The following is a 22,156-nucleotide window of genomic DNA, read 5'->3' as shown; positions in this document are numbered from 1 at the left end:
TCGTGTGCCCTCCCCCTCTCTATAGACCTCTCCTCTCCAGCTTTCTCTAACGCGTCCTCGTTATCTTTAACGTGGATGTCTCGTACATTCGTACATTCTCGGTTCCTCTAAGTGTGTCTCATTCCCAAAAGCTCTTACTCTAAATCTTTCATTGTTTCACCTACTTTTAATCTTCTCCCGCTCCTTCTCTCAATTATAGTTTCCCTCTTCCAATATTTCTCTTTTTCTCCAATCTCTTACTTTATAGGTCTCCTAAAATCGGCGGTCAATATTTCTCCATTAGCCACAACGTTATCTCCCTACATATAGTCTCTGACCTCAACACCGTTGTTTTGCTCACTCTTTCTTCTCTCGTCTTCCACGTTTCTTTCCTCACATCCTCACCCCCCTTTACCTCCTCCCTTTTTCCTCCGTGCCACCTTTTTGTCTTTCTCTTTTTTTTCTCGTTCCTATTATCTCATTTTCTCTTTTCCCTTCGCTCTTTCTTTCACTTCCTCCTCTGCATGTGACTTCCCTTTTGTCTTTCTTTATCTTTTGTATCACCTTCTTTCTTTCCTTTTCTTCCTCTCTACTTCTCCTTCCTCTTGCTATTTATCACCTTCCCTTTCTCTTTCCTCTTTTACTTACTTTCTTTATTCATTTGTCTCCCTTTCATGTATTTATTTCCCTCTTTCTTTCTTCTTCTCTCCTCCTTCTCCTGCCTTTCTTTTTCCTTCATTTTTCCTTCCTCTTTCTTTCTCTCCCTTCATCTGCCTCTCAGTTCTTTTGACTGTTTTCTGTCTCTTTGTGTTTTTCCTACTATCCTTTCTCGTCCATCCACATCTTTCTCTTTCCTCTGTCGCACTGCTGTCTCTTTCCTTTATCTATCTTTCGTGTTTCTCTTTTTTCCTTTATTTTCTTTCTCTCTTTCCTCATCTCTTTCCCTTCTTACTCTTTCTTTCCTCACTCTCTTCAGCTTTCTACTTTCGCTAGGTTTCTCTTTCCTTTTACCAATCTCGGTTTCTTTTAATTGTGTTTTCATTTTCTTCGTTGATCAGGCACACTTCACTACAGTTCTTTCTTTGCATCGTAGCTCTTTTTGTCACTGCAGTTGTATCCTTCCATTTCCCAAGGTCTTTTGTCATTTTCTTTTAAATTTGTAACAGTGGATTTAAACAATATTTATAAGGTGCATCCATTCGCAGCTTTTTCCTTGCCCTCCCTAAAGCTGTTAGCTAAACAAGAAATGTCCAGACATTAAATTCTGTGATGCTAGCACAAATCCTCAGCTTTTATGAAGACCTATCCCCCAAAACCCGCCATCTTCGTTGAATTTTCAGGAATCTGGATTCTTCGTGGGAACATTAAGCCAATAATTTGCCAACTGGCTGTATGTCTTAGTGCTTGGTTATGGCCTTGCAGCTCTCTGGGTGGTTTGCTCGTGTATGGTAGACCAAAACCGGATTAATGGTGTACAGTTGTGTGAGACATGTCGCCCTGGAGGACTTGCCTACTATGTCCAAGGCTTAATAGTAAGCCACACTTCGATATCTCTAGGGTACCTTGCACTGTGATGGTATTGAGACTGCATGGTGTGGTCAAATCTTAAATGTTTTTGTTACAGTGTTAGACTATTTGTTGCCCTCTGTGATATATCATTTATTTTAGCTTGCTGGCAAGTGTGTGGATTGTGAACTGGTATGTATAAAGTACAAACATAGCCAAAACGTACAACAGGGCACAGTAGGGACGAAGCATATTTGTGCCTGCTCATCTATGTGTGCAAATAATTAGGTGGTGCAAATGCATTTGAGGAAGGGAGTGGCAATATACGAAACAAGGTCCAGAATATATCATACTTGAATGCTAGTAGGACAACCGATAATTCAGCCTCCAACACTTCTAAGTAAGCTCTGACAAGATACCTCAGCTCACAGAATACCACTGATGTTGAAGTGTTCACTTTTTGAACAAAATGATAGCCTTGGATGACTACAATCGGAGCATCAGACACTTTGATCACTCTCGCTTTGTCTGAAAAATCGAATACACTCTAGAGTGGCCCGGTTCAGTGGTTCCACCAAATATTGTGCTCTTTTAACACGCATGATAGACTGGTCCCCAAACTGGTGGTACATGTGGTAGACACTGCTCTGGAAGTCATGGCCTGGTTACCAGCACTCTATGTCACCTCTCTGAAAAATGTGTGTACAGACCATATGCAACCAGTGGTACTGCCAGTTCTGCGGTTACCTCCGATGGACAAAAGGGGACCGTGTTGTCATTGTGATAGTTCATACCCAAGAGGCTATCAGGGTCCCTTACCTGCACAAGTGCAGATACTGCAGGAACACCATCCACTCCGCCACAGTCTGACGTTCTGCCAATGCCCTTCGCATCGAAAACACACAGACCACATTCTACAACACGCCCACAATGCTTACCTAGATTACAATATAAACTCGCACCACACAATCTTCAGATTAGCTTCACCTCTTCCAAGCAGGGTTTTGTGCCACCAACTACCCAAGAATGAGGGACTCCACATATTGTGACCCCTTTCTAGAGGATCACTCCTCCAAGCACACAGTGGACCTAAGTGAAGAATACACAAAGGCCTCACCTTGGAACACCTATGCTGCTTCATGTAAACACGCTGAGAGCTGCAAAGCGCTCTTTCTCAAGCCTTTCACTAGGCGGTTGAGACCCCTTCGACAAGGGTCTGTTCTAATACGCCCACAAGTCCACCCTGTTATGTAATTACTCACCTACAAGCTGCAGTGTAGGCAGCAGAAAGAGCACTTTACCGCAAGGGGTATGGTGGCAAAGATCCTCCAACAACAGAGTATCTAGCGTTGAGAAGTCTCAAATAGCCAAGTTTTCACTGTCTTCTAAAACCAAGTTGGTTTTCAATAACCTGGATGGAAGAAGCAGAGAATTCCACAGCAGAACACCCTGGAAAGCCAGAGTAGCGCAGTATGAGTGGGCGTAAGGGAATTTAAGTGAATTATCCTCATCTGAGGCTGATTCATATGCATTGGTAACGGCTGGAAATCTTTCTGGGCTACTGAGGGCTCCTGTGTGGCCGTGCAGATAGTCTTAAACTGCAACCATATTTGCTTTTGGAGAAATAGATTCTTGATACACATACTTGTATGTAAGAGCAGTTTATCGTGGGGCCTCCGGTCATTAAAATGTCAGTCAAGAAGTGTTGGCCACCACAAGATACAATATCTCTATTGTGCCTCCACTGACAGCCAGCATGCCTTTTGATCCAGTGATACATTTTGTTTAAACAGGCGTTGAGGGCTGCCCTAGACTTGTTTCCCGCCCTCAAACTGAGTGTTTAGTTGTGTACTGTCCGTGTAGAAGTGGAAATCTATCATGAGAATCTGATTGATCCCGCCAAGTCTGGCATACCCCCTTGAACAAGAGGGAGGTTCCGGCCAATCACTGACGGACCATGCAACTAAGCTTGGCGGCTTGGAAGAAAAAATGGCAGAGCTTAAACTGCTAAAAGGGCCCTGTCAGAACTGCTCAATGTAAGCTCTGACTAGCGCTTCAAAGTCCATGCCGTCATCCTGGTGTTCCTCAGGATATGGAAATTCACGTTATTAAAGGTCTCCGACGGATCCAAGATCATAAGAAACGCTAGCTGCCCTCAATCTGATTCTGTCCCATGATGGGATGGAAGTCTCCTAGGCATTCGTCCTGACCCATCACGGGCCAAATGATGAAGCTGACCTTGCATAGCACCCACCATAATATCAGCCAGTGAATTGTTATCTTATTGTCGGTTCTCACCCACTTCTGTTCAATTTCGTTTTAAATGGTGATTCAGCCTTACTGTATGTGTTATTAGCGTGCAGTAAAATTGGTATCTTAACTTCTGGCCTTCATAAAACACATTCTGAGAGTCTTCTCAAGGCGAGGATATAATATGCATTGCAAAAGTAGGTTTTCACTAAAGCAGATCTAAAGACTGATTCAGTAAGAAAATGTTAATAGATTATATTATCATTCTTAAGTTTGCAGTTTTTTCCTATATATGCATATATAATGCATGGTTTCCTTTTTCATACACACATACAAATTGTGCGCAGTACAAATGATAATTAACAATAAGTTTGAGAATACCATCGACTTAGTTAGATCAGAAAATAAGTTTCTGAGAGAGTTGGTTTCACTCCCTGTCTCCACCCCTGTAAAACCTCTGCGCCAAGATATGGGAAGGCGTTCACTGAAAGACATAGTTTGTCTTCGCCCTTTGTTGTTCTGGGTACGTCTTAGAAGGACCCTGGAATTGACAAACTACGCGGCTGTCCTGGATGAACTAATTGCACTCAATACGGGTAATAAGATCAAGTGGTTGAGTAATCTCAGGCAGCTTGTTTTAAAACTAGGGATGAGTGAAATATGGGGCAGTCAATCCCCACCCCCAAAGCAAGTAATGAAGAAGCTATACTGGGACTGTGTACAGGAGGAGGATATGCGTAGCTGTAAAGGGGGGATCCTCACAGAACAGTTTTTGGAGTTTAAACCTGTAAGGAAGTTCGAACCGTTCCTTGAATTTATACAAAAACCTTTGGATAGATCGCTCTATCTAAAATTAAGGTTTGGGACCCTCCCGGTAAACGAAACTACAGCAGGGTGGAAAAAGTCAAGCTCCCCTATAACATCTTGCCCTGGGTGAGCAGCTCCTATGGAGTCCGTGGCTCACTTCTTCTTTGCATGCTCAGCATATAGGGGCGCAAGGAAGACATGGTTAAAACCAGTTTGTAAAGAGCTGGGTCTTAGGTGTCACACGATGGCCCTTCGGGTTCTAACCACCGATGCATCATCCTTAGTTACAGTTTGTGGGGTAGCAAAATTCCTGGGTAGTGCTTGGCAGACACACTCGCGGATGATAAAGCAAATCTCCCCATAGATGTCCATGTGCATTGATTAATGGCATTTTTAGCATCTTGTATTGTGATTATGTACCTGGTTTTATTGTATATACTCTTTAAAAAAAAAAATTGAAATGTATTTATGAAATATGGTTGTATGTAATAATGATTTGGTGTTTTTTTATTCTGTATAAGGATGTACATACTTTTGTGATAAAAAATGTTATCGAATAAAGTACATACAACAATAATTAACAATAATATTTAATAAACCAGATTATTATACTGCCTTAACAATAAGATATTCACGTTGCATAAGAAAACTGCCCTGAGTTTAAGATTAGGCAGGAAATAGTATGAAATAAAATGAAGACCATGTTCTGCGTGATAACCTGAATTGTGTTACTGTTTCTGTTTTACATTATAAAAGGGAGAAAACAAGACTGGGCCTACACCTGTCCTGTGACTGGTAGCCCACATTTCAAAACAGATGTAGTCCATTCATGGTTTCTCTGGCACTAGCCAAGCCGTATATAACAAACTGATTCCAAAAGTGTTTTGGGAGGAAGAGGGGCAAGCCAGACCGAGACCAATTTGTGTGTGAAAAAGGCTGCTTTATTGAAACAGTTGCAAATAACAAATTCCAAACCTGGCAACCGCCTTACAAAACGAAAACCTTGCCATACATTAAATAACTGACCCCTGATCCCCCCCCGCCCCTACGATCCCTTCAAAGTTTCCCCCACCCTGCCATTTACATAAACAACATTTCACAGTAATGCAGTTAAAAATGATGTGCTACGGTAGGAACCCAAATCCCATACCTGCCTTTCTGCAACTGTAACTAACAAACGTCTACCCTGAAAGTTAGACTACCTGCCTACCCTTCCCTGCCCCTGCTCACACACTTCCAACACTTAACCAAAAACCTCTGCCAACCCTGGCCAACTTTCCAAAACCCCGCCAGCTCCTGTTCCAAGCGACAGCGTACATAAATTGCCCCATATGCCCCTGTCCTCAATAAATGCGGCCCCCAGTAAAAGAAACGGAAAGACTATCCATGAACCCTAATTTCTTTAAAAAGGGGGACTGGAGGGCGGGAAAAGTTTTTCCTCTACACACTACCCTGCTCCCAGCCACCAGGTCACCAGAACCTAAAATGGTGGCTGGGAAAGCGAGAAAGAGCCCCTTATACAATTGGGCTATAATAGGGCTACAGCCCAAAACTGCCCAAATCAAATCCAGCCGAAAATATACAAAATGGCCGGTCAGGCCAGCCCAGCCCCGCACAATCTGCCCGGGGGCAGACCTCCCTGTGCTCGGTTGCGCCTCCAAGCCCCTCTTTTATATGTGTATCTATCAGTTGGTACTTCATTTTTAAGAAAGCCACCTTCGTTTAAAGTCTTTTGTGAAAATACGGTATAATTAAGGATGTTTTAAAAATATATCACAATAAATCTACAGTTCCTGAGTGCAATTTCAATCCAAATTTTTTTTATAAAAAATAATCTGGTATATACTTCTGTTTTATTTGTATTTATTTTTTAAAGGGCTAAATGAGAGCTTGCAACAAACTACAAATTAAATTCTTCGATTTGGGAAGTAAAGGGTCTGGTTCAAAGGGGTCACAGTTGATGAATAAATACCAACTAAGAGTACAGGTGCCTGTGAAGGAGTCTCAAGAATCTATGAAAGGTAACATGGACAAACAGGAGTGCACTTGGGCCCTCTAAAGCAAGATTAAGGGTCACCGGAATACCACAGACAGACGGCAACAAAATAGTAGAATTTGTGAGTGCATTTGAGCCAATTTAAGAAAAAAGTTGTGGGTATAGCTAGAGAGGAAAGTAGAAGGAAATAAAGGGCAGCGAGAACATTTGTTAATGATCTGTAATTACAGAAAGCTGTAACAACTTAAGGCTGTTGAAGGAGAATGAGGTTTTGTACCTGAGTGAAACTCAAAGAACGCGAGGCAAGGATAAAAGTGAAATGCTTGGGAGTCGTGCAAGTCGACCAAGAGGGAGAGGGAATTGTGGAATTATCATGAAGGAGACCACAGAGGGAGGTGAGGCAGCATGTTGGAAGTGACGGGGGCAATTGTGTTAGGGAAGGGAACATGTACTACACTGTTACTTTTGGTTGGTTTAAAAAGAGATTGACATGGGCCTTTACTGTTGTGGAACTGATTCGAAAGAAATGAATGGAGTACCACTCACATACATCCCATCTTTTAGAAGTACTGATTGTTTCCCTCCATTACTTTTTAGGTATTCTTATCAACTGTCCCTACTCCAGATGGCTATGCACAGACATGGATCTCTAGCTACTTTGATTAGACACTCAAGCTGGGACTTGCTGATAGTACCCAAAAAGTCTGAAAAGTGTATGGGGTTACATACTCCATAGCATGGGAGTACATAACTGAGCCCCACAAATAGAGGCAGAAAATCCCTTTTGGTTACGAAGCATCAATGCAAACATTACTTTCAACACTCTTCTATTGTGCCAGCTCAAGAGACGGGATTAGCGATATCAATGAAACAAGTTAAAAGGGCCTGTTTGAAATTGTAGAGCCTTGGGTGATCAGCAAGAGATGACGGGAGAGTCGAATAGAGTGTCCATGAGTATTCAAGTTAATGTTACTGCAGAAAGGACTAGAAAGAGGTTTTAATGGGATATGGGAATGTGCCATGGTAAAATCATGCAAAAACGGAGAAACCAAGGGAAAACAGTTCAAAGCCAAAAGATCATGGTACATGGAGACCTGCGGATATCATTGCGGTTTTTGAGTTATATGCAACGTGGTGATGCAAAAAAAGGAACTATCTGGATATTGTGAGATCATAAGGAAAAGTACCAAGATTGAATGAGAAATATAATGTCAGAGATAAGTAAAGCAATGGGGAAAATAATTTATGGAAGCATATGGAGAGGAATTCAGAAATACCTTAAAAAGTGAACTAGAGAAAATCATTGGAACAGCTATGGATGTAAACAATAGGAAAAATGGGGAAACTGTTGACACTCAGCGAAGGACAAGATAAAGGTAATGGAATCATTAGATGAAGAACAAGACCAGTCACCAAGACTTTTGGATTAGCCAGCAGGGCCATTAAAATAGGAATAGGAAAAGGAAATTGGATAAGCATTGATTGAAGACCAAGTGGAAAACACTTGTGCATCTGGAGGAGACCAAGTGATAGGATGAGTGGAAATTTAATGAGCATTGCGAGGGGCCGGAGTAGAATTGACTGAACCCTATGGAGACAAAATTGTAAAAGCACTGGCCAGGGACCAAGCGTGACTTTGGGAGAGCATCAAAGAGGTGGGGGTAAGTGGGCATGGTTGGGGAGCATGGGTTGAGGATAAGTAGCAACCATAGGAGCTTGGAGAATGGTTCAAGTGTAAATCATATGAGCTTTGGGTGAGAACTGATTGGACAGAGAGCTAATTGTAGGAACCTTGTATGGAGTTAAATTGATAATCAATGTATTGTGGAAGTGAAAACTATGGGGATACTGTGAGGGAAAGACCAATAGTAAATTACTAGAACATGTGGGATGGAGCCATTGAGAAATGGATGTTCATGGGTTTCCAGTGAATATATTTACTGGAAAATCCAAAGGTTACAAGGATGTTATAGTTAGGCTAACATTTGTGATGTCATCAGTGATGTCACTGACTATGTCACGAGTGATTTAATATGTGCGGTCATAAGCAGTGCGTTGTGTGGGTGTAAGTTATAGTTAGCTCAGGTAACTATAACTGGTGAATTTCAATCGTTTTGTACGAATGAAATGTGAGCCTAAATATAACGTCCCTGTAACCATTGGTTTTTTCAGTGAATTTCTATGATTTTTATAATTCTATTTCCTAACTATAATGTCCCTGTAACTTTTGTTTGTTTTCAGTGAATTTCTACGTTTTCAAAAAATCTATGTCAGAACTATAACGTCCCTGTGACCTTTGATATTTTAAGTGAATTTCTGTATTTTTCTTAACTACTAGGCGTGTTTTCACAGTGGTGGAGAACGGGGACGGGTCTCTGACCAGCTCTCAGCAATTACGTTATGCGTGACTTACTGCTAGTAACAGGAGGGCTTCTTGGCCCCCATGGATCCTAAATACCCAAAGGGACTTCGTCCCCCAACAAGTATTGCACTAGAGGCTTATTTGCAGAGTGATGTCGAAAGAGGCCAGGCCTCAGAGCTCTCTCAGCAATCTTGCTCTGCGGGACTTCCTGGAGGTAACAGAAGGGGTGCTTGGCCCTCCCAAGGACCCTTAGCATCCAAGGGAACTTTATCCCCCAACCAGTATTGCCCCAGAAGGTGTGTTTCCAGAGTGGTGTAGAAAGGGGGTGGGCCTTGGATCACCCCTCAGCAATCCGTTGGTGTGGGACTTACTGGAGGTATAAGGAGGAGTCGTTGGCCCCCAAGGACCCTCAGAAGCCAAGGGGCTTCCTCCCTCAATCAGTAGAGCGCCCGGAGGTGTGTTTTGAGAGTGGTGGAAAAAGGGGACGGGCCTCCCACAAGCTGTTAGCAAACCCTCTGTGTTGGACCAAGAGGGACTGTTGTAGGATCCTAAACCCACAAAGGAAGTTTGTCCCCCAACAAGTAGCACACCAGGAGGATTATTTGCAGATTGGTGGCGAAATGGGACTGGGCCTCTGACGATCTCTCATCAATCCTGCTCTGTGGGACTCCTTGGAGGTAACATGAGGGTTTCTTGGCCCTCCCAAGGACCCTCAACCTCTAAGGGGATTTCATCCCCCAAACGGTAGTGAGCCAATAGGCCAGTTTGCATAGAGGTGGAGAAAGAGGGTGAGCCTTGGATCCCCTCTCAGCAATCCAGCTGTGTTGGACTTACTGGAGGTAACAGGAGGGTTTTTGGCCCCCAAGGACCCTCACCAGCCAAAGAGACTTCATTCCCCAACAGGTTGTGCACCAGGAGCCCCCTTTGTATAGTGGTTAATAAAAGGGGTCGGGACTCCGGCGACTTCCTCTGGGGTTAGCCTTTTTTTTCTTAGGGGATGGGGGCACCCGGCCCTACTCCTTGGGCCTATTTTGGCCCATGGGACCCCATCCCCTGGGGCCCAGCCTTTAGTCTTTAGTACGCATATGTTCACCATGCAAGTCCTTATAACATCTTGCCTTAGGGGGAACATTGGTGGAATGGTGTTGGATGTAAAGTCCACCACCTTCCCTACTGTTACGCATACTGGAGTTGGAATAGTAAATTAACCTATTCCAAAATCTAGCACCCCCTAAGGCAAGTCATTATGTTGACTTGCGTGCTGAATGAATGCCTACCAAAGATGCATTTGTTCTAATGATTGTAACTGCAACACACATGATGGACAGAAAGCTGAATGATTCAAACATTCTCCCCCAGTCAAGATATCTGAGTTAAATCCTTGTTCTTTTGTCCACTACGCCACCCCAGTTTGGACCCAGCCATATGCTAATCAGTCTTGACCCTGTGCCTCATGGGAACAGTCCAGAGCGAACTGCCAAGCCTGGTCCTCCCTAGACCGGAAACAAGCTTCCTGGGACCGGTTTTGGAGTATGTCACCCTTCATCGAACAGGCTAGCTTGAATCCAGTGGCACAGTGAGCAAGAGACCCACGTCTGGGCATACCAATCCCACTTAGGGCCAAAAGTGTAACTGCAACAAATGATGGACGGAATGCTGAATGATTCAAACATTCTCCCCCAGTCAAGAGATCTGGGTTAAATTCATTGTTCTCTTGCCCACTACGCCTCCCCACTTTGGACCCAGCCAAATGCAAATCAGTCTTGACCCTGTGCCTCATGGGAACAGTCCAGACCGAACTGCCAACCCAGGTCCTCCCTGGACCGGAAACAAGCATGTTTCAGCGCTCCGTCTATCACCTCCTTGTGTTTGCTTTGTTCGCCCTAAGTTGGCAGGGTATGCCCAGACGTGGGTCCCTTGCTCACTGTAACCGTGAGCAAGTTATCAGGGGATAACGAAACGCGTTGGTTCTTTTAATAGACCTGGGAGTTGCTTTGTCTATGGAATAAGCAATAAAGATTTTTTTTTTGACACATTTGAAACCTGCGAGTGCGGTATTTATTACTTTCTCCATGCGAGGGAGTGTTTGGATGTATAAAATTACAGCGTGGCTCTGCCGTTAATACCGTACCGAAAGGAGAAGCGCCAGGGGTATGATGTCGAGCCAAGTTGGTTGGATATATATAGGTTGATAATAGCTTACAGCCGACAACACAAGGAGATACACAACATAGTTCGCAAGAACTGGCAGGTCATCAAAGGAGATCCAGTGATTGGGGGGACTCTAGCAGATAGGCCAGCACTAACATTCAGTCGAGCTAGGTCCATGAGCGACATGTTGGTCAGTAGTAGTCCTGAAGTAGGTGAGGACAACTGGCTGGGAAAGAGCAAGGGCTTTATCAGATGCGCAGTGTGTAAGGCGTGCAAAATAGGGAAGAGCTGCACTACCTACACTACTCCTTTCAGTGGAGAGGTTTGCAGTATAAGCAAGAAAATCACCTGCAAATCTGACTTTGTGATCTATGTGTTGGAGTGCGCTTGTGGGCTGCGATATGTGGGAAGCACGAAATTGCAGGTCCACAAGCGCATTCTCCAACACTTACGGGCAGTCAACAATAAGGATGAGACCTATCCAGTCGCGAGACATATAAATTCTTGCCATGATGGAAACATTGGGTGTCTCCAGTATTATGCCATAGACATGGTGCCACCACTTCGAAGAGGGGGAAATAGGGAGGCACGTTTAAGGGCATTGGAGACCCGGTATATCCTAGAGCTCAACTCTAAGACCCCCAATGGCCTTAATCAAACTGAGGACCTTCACTCGTGCCTATATGAGGGGTAATCAAAATCTGTAAAGGATGGGGCTAGTGGAGGCAAGACTCGGGGTGAACAGTGTGTCAGGACGATTGAATTATAAATGAAGAACATTCGATGGGTGGCTTAACAGACAGATTCTATGGTGATGGGTTCGATTTGTTTAAATTTTTGAATCTGTCTTTTTAACAAATATAACATTCACTGGATATGATTAGAAAAGTAGGATTCAATTCAGAGTGCAAATAGTTATTATCCCATAACAAAGCAGCAGTGTGGATGCAGTGGTAATAGGAGTAAAAATGCCCACTTGGGCGGTATTTGAAGACCATAAGGTCCCTCAACATGTATTTCCCTCATCAGAAAACCTGTGATTTTCCCATTGGCAATATTTGCACGATATATAGCGAATTTGCACAGATGATAAGAGATTGTATAAATTTTAGTCATGATTTTAACATGCTTTATATAAACTGTTTATTTATCCTTTTAATTGATTTTATCTAAATCAATTTTATTAATGGGAATTCACAATAGGTACGATCTGAGGAATATGAGCTAACATGTGTAGGATAAAAAGTCAAAAAAATAACAAAATCCGGATGTTGGGTGCTTAAATCTATGCATGTTAATGTTCAAATATGAGTGAACAAGGACCAAGAATTGATCTGTATACTGAATTGCATTTTAAGCAAGTTACGATATACTGAAGTACATTTTCTCCTTTAACTAGGCTGAAGTATGTTTTTTATTTCCACAGGCTGATGGGTCAGATGACGAAGCACTTGCACTTTAAATTGATTGGTGGGTTGCCAGACCATGTCATGTGATCAAGGGGCCGAGGTCCCGAAACGCGTCATGGCGGCGTGTGTGTTTTCTGCACTTTTTGATGTTTAAATAAATTTAGCAATTTCCTATTTTGGGTCCGGATTCGTTTTTCTGGTTCAGAGGTTCCTTGGGACTGAAAACGGAGTTCTTTTCATATATATATATATATATATATATATATATATATATATATATATATATATATATATATATATATATATATATATATATTATGGGGCGGACACTCATCTGTTTCACTGTGGTGATAATGTGAATAAAGAAAATACCTTTGAACCTTTGCTTTGGATTCATTGAAGTTCTTTGTTGGTCCGCACCTGCTGTGTTTCCCCCTCGCTGCAGAAGGTGGGACAAGACTTTGGGTTTGAGATATATTTATATATATATATATATATATATATATATATATATATATATATATATATACTTTTGGTATTTAAAAAATCTGGTCACCCTACCTTCCAGTTGTGTAATAACAACACATATTATTTAATTTCTGAATACAGATGTATGTTTTGAGTGATGCATGAACATGTCGGTCATCTTCTTCGTCTGCCTCATCTCTGAAACATTGGCCTCTGTGGCTTCCTGTTCCGACTCTGGGCACTTTTTAACGCCATGTCCTAGCGATCAGCAGGTCTCGCAATAGACAGATTAGCCCGGTTGCTCACATCAGTGACTCGTTTTCGAGTGTCCTTTTGTCCCCGGAGACCAGCAGTCAAGGTCATTCCCAAGCCCCGGCCCCGCCGCTCCCCGGAGGCCGCTGCGTCAGCCCCATCCCTCCTCGAGTGCCTCCCAGGATGAAGGCTGTTCCCAGCCCCGCTGCTGTGACGGGAAGCCCGGCTTAGCAGGGACGGAGTTTCCGCAACCGTCACGCTTCCGGTCGGTCCTTGTTTCCTGACACTCCTCTTAACGAGGGGAGGCGGGTACACGCTCGTTTCCTCGAGTACTCCGAGAGGGTAACGTCCTGCCCCTGTCCCCTCCCGTTTCCTCTGTGAAAGGAGAGACGCCTCTCACTGGGCCGCTGGATGGGAAGAGCCTCTGCTCTTGACAACGAGATGTGCAATTACTGTGTGAGCCAACGTGCCGGGCTGCCCTTCACCCCTCTCCTTCTTTCTCTCCATTTCTTTCTGCATTTTCTTTCTTCCGTTCTTTCAGTTTGTCCTCACTCTTTTCCTTCATCACTTCCTCTCCCTCACTTTCCTCCTTCCTCCATTTTCTGTTCTCTCCCTCTCACACCTCTCTTTCTCTTCTTCTGCGTCCTTTCCTTTCATTCTTTTCCTTTCCCATGCCTGTCTCTCATCCTTTGCACTCCTTTCTTTTTTGCCTCCTTTTGGGTTTATTCTTCCTTTCTTGTTCCTCCTTCCTTTCTTGCCTCTATTTCTTTCAAACTCCTTTCCTCGCCCTAACCTATCGTTACTTTCTTACACTTTACTCTCTTCTTCCATTAATTCGCCCCCTTTCTTATGCTTCCAATCTAACTTCCCTCCCCAATGAAAGGTTAAAGTGCCAACTCCTGTCTAATCTTTTCTTAAGCATGTCCACTGCACTACATCGCCTGCAAGACCCCGCCCTCCTTATCCTAGGCAAGCACCTCGCATTCTTGAAGTTGAAACATAGAAAATGCACAAAGGCTGCATACCTCAAGCTTTTCCCTCGATTCCGTAGAAGCGTCCCGTATATAAGCATTGGTGTAGCCAAGAGGCCTGGCCACCACAGAAGATGTGTTTTATTTTTTTATAATATGCACATGCCACAAAATACGGGAAAGAATAGGAAAAAAACAGTCTGCCATCCTAATGTGGTGGTCATACGCTAAAAATAAATATTTAATAATTAATTAACCATTATGTATAATTTTAATAGCTCAGGATGGATGCTTCCTAGCATGCGGGTGTTCTTAGACCAAATATATAAACCCTTTTATATTCACTGCACTGCACATTAGAGGAAAATATAATTGTTATTGGCACAAAGAAAACGTGCTGTTGTGTTTGAATTAGGGTAACCTGGAAGGATAGTTTAAGCATGTAATGGAATCTAAAACAAATCAAAATCTGCTAAAGAATGTAAAGGAAAAAAGCATTTATGATCTGAAGTTTTTGCCCAACTGCCAAGGCGGTGAAGTGTACTGTTTTTATATTATGGAAAATGCCATCATTCATGGTGCAAGCGAGCGATGCTTGAGGTGTGCTGATCCATTGCTCATGTTGTATATGCTGCTTTCGATTAACAAAATGTGATTGATAGTAGAACAAACCAATGGATGGAGAGGTAGACCCCAAGGTCCCTTATATATTTATGTATTTATTTGTTTATGATTTTTTTTTGCTTACATGAGGCAGCTGTACTAGCTAAAGCTGTCTGTGTGCCAGACCGAAAAAGGTCAGCAGACGTTTAGCGGTATGTACATTTCCAGGAGCATATATCTTTCTTTTCATACTAACTGACAACGCATATATTGGCTGAGGCCCAGTGATGTGAAACAACCTGCCCAGGATCATATGAAAGGTTGTGTCGAGCCAAGAATCCAAATAAGGTCTCTTAGGTCCTTGATTATGCAGAGGTATTCTCAACAGCGCCAGGGGCGGCTGGTGACATTTGAAAGTGGTGGGGGCGTAAACTAATTTGCATATTGCACCACAGCGAGCGAGCGCAGCGAGCGAGCCCAAACCACCTTGCATCCATCCATACATCATTCATGCATCCACCCATCCTGCATCCATACACCATTCATTCATGCATCCACCCATCCATCCACCCATCCATCCTGCATCCATAATTCATTCATGCATCCACCCATCCATCCATCCATCCTGCATCCATCCTGCATCCATCATTCATGCATCCATCCATCCACCCTGCATCCATCCTGCATCCAGCATCCATTCATCCATCCATCCACCCTGCATCCATCTTGCATCCATCATTCATTCATGCATCCAACCATCCACCCACCAATCCTGCATCCATACATCATTCATTCATGCATCCACCCACCCACCCTGCATCCATCATTCATTCATGCATCCACCCATCCATCCTGCATCCATCCTGCATCCATCATTCATTCATGCATCCACCCATCCATCCATCTATCCATCCACCCATCCTGCATCCATCATTCATGCATCCATCCACCCATCCATCCATCCTGCATCCATCATTCATTCATGCATCCATCCATCCATCCTGCATCCATCATTCATTCATGCATCCACCCATCCGTCCACCCATCCATTCACCCACCCATCCTGCATCATTCATTCATGCATCCACCCATCCATCCTGCATCCATCCTGCATCCATGCATCCACCCATCCATCCATCCACCCACCCACCCATCCTGCATCCATACATCATTCATTCATGCATCCACCCATCCATCCATCCATCCATCCATCCACCCATCCATCCTGCATCCATCCATCCATCATTCATTCATTCGCCCCAATGGACGCACCGCGCCTGCTCCACTCTCCCTCCAGTCTCTCTCTCTCTCTCCATCTTCAAGTCTCAGCCTCTCTCTCTCTTCCTCCTCCGAGGCCCCGCACCCTCTCAGTCTCTCCCCTCTCCACCCTCAAGCCTCTGCCCTCCTCAGTCTATCTCCCTCCTCCTCTTCCAACTTATCGCAAGAATGTATTTTTCATGCTGCTGTTGAAATCTGCAGTCTGTCCGAGACCGTATTCGTGGATTGGCGCACATGCACCAGTGAAATATGTTCACCCCTAGGGTTTTTCTCCGAAACTTGGCGTAGCATACTTGCAACTTTTGGACACTAAAAAGGCTAACACGAGTATCCTGCTGAAATAATGTTAACATCAATTAGGAGCGATTTGAAGCTTTGCCAATTTACAGCACATGAAATGCCTCTATCACTGTAAAATGAGGCATTAGTACGATTGATAAACTGGTTAGACAATGGTATGATAATACGCCATGTATATGGACTATAAGGCACAGCGTTTCTTTAAAGTACTTTATTTTTTAATAGTTTTAAATGCTTTGATTATTTTGCGCTCTCTAGTCCACAACTCCGCTCTTTTCATTAGCCCCCTCACCCTCCCTGTCTAATGTAGCCAGTAGAGATCTGCGTTGCCGCCGGTTTAGATTAGGCTATGTTTCGCTGGGCAGTCGTTCAACAATGGTATATTCCAGTGAGGCTGGAACTCCTTACCTATTCTTTACATTTCAAGCACAAAGTACGAGGACGGATAGCTTCAATTTCGCAGACCGGGAGATAATAAGAGAGAATGCCTGGTGTCAGCTGGAGCATTGTGCATAATGATTGGGAAGGTGGGGGGGGGGGGGGGGTGATAGGGAAGGCGTTTCATTTAATGATTACATAAAAACAAATAAATAAACTTACCAGGCATCTCCCGCTCCGGTCCCGTGTATCATCACCCACAAGATGTCAGTGGAATTAACTTCTCCCCGTTCTTTTCTTTGAAGTGGACTGGCAAATCAGAAGAATGGGGGCAGCTACTCGGCTGTGTCCTGGCATGGGACAGGGCATAGGGCGACCCTACGTCACCGCCCGAGCAGGATCCTATCCTCAGACTCCACCACTACACTAGGCATGCGCAGCATACCTAATGTAATGTCTATGGCGTGGGGAGCTGAAAAACGAAAGCGCCCTTCTCGCAGATGCGCAGTCGGAGTCCATTTCTGGACTCCTGCTGCTCTCACCTGCGTGCGCTGTGCGTCTGTTGACTCATGCGCACTTTCACTTGTGAAGCTGCTGCCAGCACAGGTCGGAAATGTAAACAGACGATAGTCTGCTTGCATTCTTGCCCGATTCAGTGAGCAGTTTCTCTTTGTGATTGCTTAGTGGGGCGCTGCCCAGCTGCCCCTATGGACCAGCCGCCACTGACTTACAGCGCCTGTCTGTATTGTTAGTCTTTCCTCAAGTCAGTGACTGTTCCACAGTAGTCTTTTTCATTCAGTCTTATGCACGGTTCCAAAGAGAACCTCTATGGATTAGACAATTGCCAGAAATACATGTCTCTCAAAGATACTGGCACAAGTTTTATTCTTGCGTCCCCCCATCTCTTCGCAGAGAGTTAATCGGTAGTTGAGTGGCTCACACAGTCTTTTGACACAGCCCTGAGGCCAACCTCGAGGCTGCTTTCAAACAAGAGAGCAGCGTCTGGATTGGCAGCAGGGGAGCCTGTGCGTCAGTGAGGTCAAGGGGAAGAGTGGCGGGTGGCAGGAACGTTTATTTTGCCCTATTTGTTTACAAATGTGTCCTTGCCTACCAACAGTAGGGTCTGGAGCAGTGTACCACCTGCCTAGTGTAATGTGCTTTGACACCTCACCAGGAGTAGTATGCACTACATAAATGCGGTTACAATACAATATAATTTTCATAGAATTTCAGAATTTTACAAGTCTGCTGTATTGAACATGTTGTGCTAACTTACATCTGGAAGGTCATCTGAGTGCACAGCAATATTCTTTTTGTTTAAAACAAGAGAAGAGCTATTGTCCAATGGCTGAATTGCAGACTGTTACCATGAAATCAGACTTTTCTAAATTGTGCGATCCTGCGCAGACTTTGCTTTAGAGTGTGTCATTGTGTTTGAGTGACAAATGAAACCACCTGAAAGTTATTGTTTCAGAGTATGCATGCGCTATACAAAACCATATTTCCTGTACTGGCCTATGATTTATAAGACTACAAGGTTGCTGTGTGTGTGATGGAAAGTTTTGTGGCATTTATCTAGTGCACAAACTATTACAAATTGCTGCCTCTTAGCTCACTGCTGGAGATGTCATCAGTGCATTCCCTGATTATTCTGCCTTGGAACTTCACACTTATATTTTGAAGCTATTACCTGTGCTAATGTCACTCAGTGTATTACATTGTAGCACTTGCTAAAGAAATTATCACAAAGTAATTTAAATGAGAATTCTTTGGATAACTTCATTTCTTAAGTCCAGCTGGACTCCATGCTTGAATATAACTCGGCTTGGCTCGATTGTCGCTTTAAATTTACTTGCTTGCCTACCACTCGTCCTCCGTATAGGGCCGCATTGGCTGTAGCGAGCACCGGGCGTTTTCCCGATTGGCCACCAGAATGGGGCCGGTTTTGGACCCCTGGGAGGCCGCATTTGTTACCGGGGCCAGTTCTGCAATATCTGCCCCCTGTAACAAAAGCAGCCGCAGTGTTTTGCATGCGCTAGCCCCCCCCCACCCCCAACCCCTCCATAACCGGTTCGACTCAATTGCCAGGGTCGGTTTGCGTTCCCAGTCCGGCCCTGCCTCAGAACACTCAATCTTAGGGTCAAGCCCAGTGTTTTTTAGTGCATTGTCAATAGTTTCTTTTTAATTTTGTTGGCCAATAGGGATCAATAACTTGGAGCTGTATGCATCCTACACTTCATTGCCCTGGGTTTGTTGTACATCACACCTGCTCTTCTGTGGGTGCTCCAGGGCTAATGTGGTCTGTAGGTTGGCAGCAGCTGCTTTTGGAAGAATTCAATACTTCATTCAAGGTGATGGATAGACTGCACTTCTCCGCTCATTCCTGCGGAGTAGGAACCTGAGTAATTATACCATGTATGTGTATTTTAGAGTGTTAGTTCAGTGGTGGTGGGTATGGCCAATCGATATGCCCTTAGTATATGCTACAGTAGGTATGGCCTTATATTGTGACTGGGTAAATGACACGTAAGATGCAGTATTTCGGTAGAATCCTGGCATGTGGTGGAATGTGTGTACATTTGCAGAGGTCTTTGGAGTAGGGTGTAGGTGGTGACTGTTAGGAGGTATTAATTCATTTCTGTGTTTGGACATAGTGCATTGTAGAGTCATACCTGCCAACTCACATGGTGCCACTCGATATCGGCTCCCATCACACGGTCCCCCACTGAGGAGCCGATATCACACAGTGGCAGGGAAAACCAGTTGAAAATAGTGGTTTTCCAGCTCATTGCTCTGGGATTTGAACTGCTAATGTCCATTAAGGGTTGTGACAACACCCCAGGACATAGGCACCAGCCTCAGCAAGATTTTGTTTTGGGGGGGGAGGAAGGGATTGCGGGCTGGAGGGGTTCAAAAGAGACTTGTAGATACTTCTCAGCACAAGACCCCGTCCCCTTCAAGTCCAGCCCCTTCATCACACAGTGAGATTGTTCTTTAAGTTGGCTGGAATGTAGATGTGGTCTAGTTATCATAAACTAACCTCACTTGTTTCCTCTTCATCCTCTAGAGAGGAGCCAGCATCATGCTTCAACACAGCAGGCTGAGTGCAGCTCTGATGAAAGTGGGTAACCAGCAGGGGCGTAACAACAGCCCTTGCAGCCGCCGCGGTGCGGAAGGACCCCTGCCCCAAGCGCCAGGGGCCCCTCTGGCCCTGAGCATGGGAGGCTGGCGCAAGGCCTCAGAGCTCCTGTCTGGGTCCAGAGCATGGTGCCCGACACCAATAACTTTGTAGGGAAGCCTCCTCAACTTTTGTTATGCCACTGGTAACCAGTAGATCTGAGGTCGTGCGTCTGGGGCTACTCAAATACTGTAGGCCAGCGTGTGCGAACCAGTTGCCATTTGATTCTCTGCTGTATATCGAAGAGTAAGGACATGGGTTGCAGTTGCGTGTCCAGTGTGCACTGGCCGTGGAAAACTGAAAGTTGTGTATTCCAGAAAGTCCATAACGTGAAAGAACCATTAACAATAGGTGAGTAGAGGTTGGAATTGTTGGACGTCCATGCGCATACAAAATGGTGCACACAAGCACCATTGCAAATATTCTGGTCAAAAACACAATAATGAGTAGTTTTGGGGCACAGGGTTTAGACCCTGGAGCTTCAATCTTTGATGTGGGCAGAGTTTAAACATTGGATGATTACTGCAATGGGTGCGTCTTACTATTGGTTCTAGACTATTGGCTATTGATCATTGAAGTGATGGTGGGAGGTTTGTACTTCCCTGCAGAGTTCACACAATTCATAGACGTTAATAACACATGAGAATGCATTGGCGGGGTTCTTACCCGTTACTTGAGGTGGTTCGACTACATAATGGGTGGTTACCAGATAAATGCAACTGCCCAGTTATCAGTGAACAAGAGATGACTGTTTCACTTGCAGCTCAACCTTCTGGTCTAGCAAGCACTAATTACATTCACTTTATTAAAGTAATATTGGTGTAGCCTATGATATCCTGAAGGTTCTGTTGGAGTTTGACCAGCTTTCAAAGCAAAATAGTCGCAACCAATCAGCGACTCTCGAGTAGGGCTAGTATCTGATTCACCGATGACATGTCTCATCTGACAAGTGCTTTAAATGTTAATTATGCTTCTGGGGGCTCATGCAGTGCCCTATGCGCTTCAAGGAGCCCAAACGGTGGCGTAGTCCTCAAGAAGATGCCTAGTTGGTATGTATTTCTACTTGAGAGGTTGAAGTGTGGCCAACCTGTGCTGATGGATTTAGCCCTTATTTACGTCTGTACTTTGAGACAACATTAACTGTCCTGTCAGACTATTGTTTTCCATAAAATCATTGATAATATTCTCGGGCCTCTATTCAGCGGTCTACATCTATTTGTCCGGTAGATTGTCATTCATATTTTGCGTCCGCCAACCACATATTTTATTGCAAGCATGTGGAGGCAACATGTGTTTTTTTTTTCTCTTTGTTTTTGTGGCTTATGCTTGCAATTAGAAAATAACAATTGAACCAGTTTGCCAAGACCATACCTTTCTCCTTGCCAATACTTGTATTTTTATGTGAACACTGTCAAGAATTTTTTGTTGGCTGAATGAAGAAGCTCTGTTTTGGGAACATTGTGTTTCAGTCGGTTTCCCAATACATATTTTACACGGTATATTGTGTTGTGATACTGGATATTACACGTAAGCACGTGTTATATTACAGTTTGTGATATCTTAGACTATGCAGTGCATTACAATTTGTGTCCCTATATATTACTGTATGTTCTTTCATGAGCTTAAACGACATAATTGTTTCATTATATTCAATATGAATCTGATATGTCATAATGTAGTATATTGTTTTAGAGTAGTTGAACATGCTGAGTTCCAAAGAATGCTATCATATTTGGCACAGTCGCCGCTGTCTTTTAATCAACCGTTGTTGCTTTCTCCGCTAATCTTACAGTTCTTCAGATTTCTCTTATATTTGATGAGTACCTGTTACTTGAGCGGGAGGACAGTGATTGAGGTGTGGTGGCAGATGGTGGCAACGTGCTTTCAAAGGATAAGCTAGAATCTGTGGTAAGTTTGCCACTGTCCACAAGAGCAATGTGATTGGAAGTCATGGTGGCTCAAATGGGCCTGAAACATGGCTGCACCTACTCCTGACATGCAGTGTATCTCTGATCCCGTCTCCATACAAAGATGTCAGGTTTCATGAACCCTTGTGGCATGTCAGTGGCAGCAGCGATGGCATGTAAAGGGGACAGTCACTTGGCATTGGCTAGATTGTCTGATAAGTTTTCCCCTGTTCACAGGAGAAGCTTGGTGACATTTCTGTAACTATACCCAAAGTGTGTTAATTGAAGCTCATTTGCAGGTGCCCGTATGAGGGATCGAGTGGACCGCTGAAAACTTTATTCATGTTTTTAATGGTGTTGT

Source organism: Lissotriton helveticus, chromosome 12, assembly GCF_964261635.1.
Source record: "Lissotriton helveticus chromosome 12, aLisHel1.1, whole genome shotgun sequence".
NCBI classification, from domain to species: Eukaryota; Metazoa; Chordata; class Amphibia; order Caudata; family Salamandridae; genus Lissotriton; species Lissotriton helveticus.
This window is presented reverse-complemented; position numbering follows the sequence as displayed.